Raw genomic sequence first — 4,761 nt, 5'->3', positions numbered from 1 at the left:
CTGTCTTACTTTGAAATCTTTCGTGTTAAATTGCCAGCAGTAACAGTCTTCCATCATTTTCTATCTATTGACAATTTCACTTTATAAGTAATTTGATATAATACAAAAAACTGACAAGGCTTTTATTTGATAACTACTCTTAAGCCTAATTTTTTATTTCCTGGTTAACTTGTGGTTAAATTTAACTTGTAATTAAACTTATAGTTAGCCTTAACTTGATGTTTTATTCAATGGGTTTTATCTATCATGATGTCATGAAACATCATGTTAAGGCTAACTACAAGTTAACCAAATAATGAAAAGGGGCCCTTCAGTTTCACAATTCACGATTAACTTTTAACTGAGGTTCAATGTATTCCTCATCTTTTTCCAATTCTATAATAGAATTGAAAAGAGACAAGAAATAAGTAATTAATGACAGTATTACATTAGCGCAGGTTTTATAAATATACATATAAATAAGCTACGACAATACAAAGATATACGTATCAACCTGTCGTTATAAGTTACAGAATAGAAGTCTCAGTTAGACTTTTCAGATGAATTCAGCTGAAATTCAAATGCATGTCATATATTACATAACTGAAATTCTAGTCCTTCCTCAAAATTCTTTTAGCAGAAACAAGTTGATTTTGAAAAAGAAAAATTATTCGATTTTTATTCGTCGTCTGTTCTAAATACATTCTGCGAACGATAATTGATCATAATTGATAATGGCTGCGTCGCTTAACGGAATAGTTAACCATTATCGGAAAAGTGCGACACGAATTGCCGGCGGTTTCGACGAATCAACGGGATTATCGATGTCCGGTATCGGAGAAATTTAAATTTCACACCGTGGACACTCTCTCATATACGGTCCCCAGATAGTCGTACGTGAAGATACGTATGTGCACACGCGCGTAGAATGTGCACGCATACGCGTATGCAACCGTCGACAGTTATGTGTACGTGTTCATGCCTCGCGTTCCTGTTGATTTAATTACGACGATTGGCCTGACAAATCTAATTGACGTGCATCAATTATTTGGGCCGCGTTCGAAGGCCGTTTAATTCCCTATCCTCTTCCTGACGAGGACACGATTTCGTAGTAATCCCATTTTTCAGGAGACTTTCTCTCTCTCTCTCTCTCTCTCTCTCTCTCTCTCTCTCTCACTCTTTGCGAAATTTCGTTTGTCGTTGTATCGTTCAGTCGGTAGCAGTCTCCACTTAGGATTTGATCAGACTGGACAGATTTATAAAAACTAAGCTTAAATAAATATTCTTCTAGAATTTTATTATTGTAAGTTGTATCGCTGAAAAATTATTGGTGCAGATAATAATAAAATATTTAATTTCAATTTTTTAATTTTTCAATTTTTTATTTAATAATTTATTTACAGTTTATATTTTAAATGATACTTATCAACATTATTAAATTGATTAATTTAATTTATATATTATTATAAACTTTAAATATAAATATTATCTATGTGAGCTTCTGCGGTTGTTAGTGTATTAATAATATATTTACAAGATATGAGTTTGTATTTGATTTCTGCATTGAAAAGGATCAAACCCAGAGTTAAACCCCACGTTTGCAGTTAACTCCGTTGATCAGTATATTCCAATTGTTTGCGAATTATACGTTATCGTCTTATAAATATATTATTAGCACATATTAACAAATACGCCAGAGGCTCATTTAAATAATTTACTTATATTCGATTTATTATTAGAGCGTTTTTATTTTAATTATTATTTTATTTCAATTTATGATTGTGTTTCAAGTCCGACAAATCAGCGTAGTTTGCACAGTTTATAAGACTGAAAAAAATGTTTAAAAATTTAATTTAAAAATTTATATACGTATATTATTAAGCATCAAAATCCTCTTTTGACCGAATTCTGAGGATTCTTTCTCTTATTTATATGTTAAAATATTTAAGATTAATTATAATTGAGGAAAAAAATAACTAAAATCATTATCCTCATTGGTATATAGTCTAAATAAGTAGATTACAATTTCTTTATGTATAACTGCCTCTGCAATCGCATGAAAGATATATATGGTAGAAAGCGTTGAACCCGTTTCATAATTTCGGATATTCGTATTTGCGTACCGTTGCACACCGAACGAATAATCCATAATCGCATATTTGCCGCACCCAATCGTGTGCCTAATTATATGAAACCAGTCTGTACACGGTGTACGATACTAATGCAGCAAATTATCTGCGCGTACGCCGTTATTGGGATCACTGTGACATACACGTGGGTTCGACTACTGAAATCTGCGTATTTAGATGAGAAGGGGTTCGCCAGGGGTCGAGGCCGGCGATAAATTACCGTTGATGGAACGAATTTTCAAAAGCGTTACTCGCGGCTTACTCTTAGCCGGATTACCGCTTCATTTAAGCGGCGAATTTTCACTGTGCGCATTCGCAGATTTTATAAAATAAAAGCCACAGTTATTTTCGCTTGGTGAAGGGAATACCTCTGAAACTGCAATGCGGACTTGCGTACAGTACAATGTCGCCTGTTTTAAAAGTTCATTTTGAAGGGCGATTGCAGAGTAGAGTCACTGCAAACGCCCTTCAAAATAAACTTTGAAAAAAAAGCAAATTCACATCTTATTTAAACTTGATAATTTATTTTAAAGTCAACCGTTTTATCTTGCGGTAAAATTGTCTATATTGAAAACTAGATCGTTACGAGGCACCAGTCTAATATAACAAAATATCACATCGCAATGCGTAGCGCATAGATGGAACATTCGCCTCGAGTGCGCGCGTGCACATACATATATGAAATACTTGGATGTACTCAGGAAATGAGATCCTAGTCTATCTGCGCGCAATCAGATATGGGAATTCGCGTGCCTTGCGGATATTCAGATATTCACAATGGCTTGAATTCGTGCCACACACGCTTGACATGTTGTTGGCGACGTTAATCAGTCCAAACGATTATTCTCCTCAGGTGCTTCTTCATCGGTATTTGATCGTTTCGTACTTTTTTGGCGCGTCTCACTATACGCACGAGACATCACTGAAAATTATTATCTGAGTGATAACAAGATGAAAAAATCTTAGCTTTTGATAGTAAAGTTTTCAAAATAACGGATTCCTCTTTCATAAATCCATAAAAAGCAATAGAAAATAAAATTTTTTTAAGTAAATAATTTATTAAGTAAAAATAGATAAGAGTAAAAATAGATACAAATAAATTAACAGAAAAATAGAATATTGTAATGGGCGTCTTAATAAATGATTTTCAAGTAAATAATTTATTGAGACGTCCCATTACAGTATTCTATTTTTCTGTTAGTTTATTTTGTAAAAAAAATTTAGGAGACATGTATATTTTTTTAATAAATTTATAACAAAGAAAAATTTCATGATAATATCATTATCGATTGTCGAAGGCATTTGTTACGAAGTATCGACGACCGACGGAGCGTGATAGGAATCGTCCACTCTCGAGGAATGCATTCGTGCATCGGTCGAATCCGCGATGCACTTAAACCAAAGCGCAGCTGAAAGGGCACAAAACGGCAGAGGCGACGCAGTTGGCCGCAATAGCGATAGATAGCGAGATTTGGGCATAGCGAGCGGCACAATACACGCTCGCGCCGGGCCTTCAGAAAATGAGATACGATAGGAGGGTTGAGTACGAAGGGGTTGAGGAAGGTGAAGCGAGAGGAGGCGGGGGAGGGTGAACAGGAGGAAACCGGGAGAGGGGCCTATCACTCGGCTAGATCCAATACAATGCGAACTATTGTACCCACGTTCGCCATCCACTCCAATTCCTGGCGTGGAGATATGCAGTCGAGTCGGGGGTTGCACTTCGCGCGGGGTGGTACACGCGTACTACTATATGTATATAGGAAAGTGCGAGAGTCGGAGAGTTAGAGAGGTAGAGAGAAAGAGAGAGAAATTTATTCAGTTCAGCGAGTAGTTTCCTGAAGCGGGTTTACTACAAAAATTAAAATGTGGCAAAGAGAAAAGAGAATTACATGAACATGTATATATATTTATACAGATTATACAAATATTACGAAACAAATAAGACAGGTATATCTTTATATCACTCTTTATATTTATCAGGAATATATTAATAAGTTGTCTGCATAAATTACGTTATAAGTTAAGACTAACAATTCTTACATTAAATCGTTATAAATAAAAAGAAATAAAACGAGTATTAACAGTTTATGATTTTAATATCTTCTAGTTTTTAATTTTTCTCTTAGAAAACTATATAATAATAATAAACATGTTTATAGCAAAATCTTGCTCTAGTAGTAATAAATAAAAATTAAAATGAAAAAATTGAAATAAGAAGACAAAAATGGGTATGGAAATACAGAACGAGGCAATAAACAAGAATAAAGAATAAAAAATAGTACAAGCGTGGTTAAGAAGTAAAGCTTCAAGAAGTAAAAAAACAAGAAATATGTAAAAATAGAGAAACAAGAAGTACAGCTCAGGTGTGAAGAGGCAAAGGGAAAACCATCGAGTCAAAAATGTAAGAGTGATGAAAATGAAAGGGCAAACGCGGAAATGAGAAACCTTAGGGAGAGAAGAAAACAGCAGAGAAGCACGAGTGTATAGCGAGATAAAGTATCTGGCAGTAAAGGCGAAAGAGAGAAGAAGAACTAAAATGAGAGAACAAGTAAAGTATAAAAGGGAAAGAGCATTAACGTTTCTTTTTTCTCTCCAATTGCTCTTCCTGCCGGGGATGCAGCCGGCCAGCGAGAAACGTGCCACACTTCCCAAT

The sequence above is a fragment of the Acromyrmex echinatior genome, chromosome 4 (assembly GCF_024713525.1).
Source record: "Acromyrmex echinatior isolate Ae372 chromosome 4, ASM2471352v2, whole genome shotgun sequence".
Taxonomy (NCBI): Eukaryota; Metazoa; Arthropoda; class Insecta; order Hymenoptera; family Formicidae; genus Acromyrmex; species Acromyrmex echinatior.
Note: the sequence above shows the minus strand (reverse complement) of the source record.